Source organism: Chinchilla lanigera, unplaced genomic scaffold (genome assembly GCF_000276665.1).
Source record: "Chinchilla lanigera isolate Chin_1 unplaced genomic scaffold, ChiLan1.0 scaffold00034, whole genome shotgun sequence".
In the NCBI taxonomy this organism is placed as follows: domain Eukaryota; kingdom Metazoa; phylum Chordata; class Mammalia; order Rodentia; family Chinchillidae; genus Chinchilla; species Chinchilla lanigera.
In genome coordinates, this window is record NW_004955435.1 from 17,140,897 (window position 1) to 17,141,952 (window position 1,056).

Sequence of the window (1,056 nt, forward strand, 5' to 3'; positions counted from 1 at the left end):
CTTGGGCTACATAGTGAGACCTTGTTTCAAAAAACAACAACAACAAAAAAGGAAATCAAAGACCCAAAGCCAGGCATGGTAGCGCACGTCTGTAATCCCAGCACTCGAGAGGCTGAGGCAGGAGGACCCTTGTGAGTTTGAGACAAGCCTGGGCTACAAAGCAAGCTCAAGGCCAGCCTGAATTGCATAGTGAGACCCTGTTTCAAAAAGACATTAAAAAAATGCAAAAAGAATCAACTTGTGTAATAAAATTAAGAATTCTTTTAAAATATTTATGCCACTTGTTTAATTAGAAAAAAAATCACAGAAACCATTAGTTGTCTAACAAATTTACTGAGTATCTACTAAATGCAAGTACTATGTTGGGGGCTACATATACCACATAAGCAAGCCAGAATATAGCGAGAAACATCCTGAACCAGTTTGTTTTACTCATTTATTTATTTATGGCTTTTTGAGACAGGGTCTCACTATGCAGTGCAAGCTGGCCTTGAGCTCACTTTGTAGCCTAGGCTGACCTCAAACTCACAACAGTCTTCCTGCCTCAGCCTCCTGAGTGCTGGGATTACAGGCGTGCACCACCATGCCCGGCTGAGCCAATTTGTTTTAAAAAGCATCTCAAGCTAAAGATATAGACTCAATTACTGATAAAAATTAAAATACTCCAAACTAACTTGTTTATTTGTAGAATAACAAAGCACACTCATAAGGGAGATGATTTTCTGTGTTTGGACAAATAAAAGATATGGTTTCCTAATCTCTCTTTCTCCTCAGAATGCTCTCACCTCTATCAAAAATAGAACCTTAATAGCCAGTCATGGTAGTAGATGCCTGTAATCCCAGCACCCTGGAAGGCTGAGACAGGAGAATAGCATGTTTGAGCCCAGCCTGGGCAACTTAATGACTTAGTGAGACCTTGGCTCAAAATCAAATAAATAGCTGGGGGTGTAGCTCAGTTTGAAGGCGTTGGGTTTAATTCTCAATACTGCAAAAATAAATAAATATCCACAACTTTATTAATTCTGTATTAATTAGTTAGGTAAAAGATGCCAAATA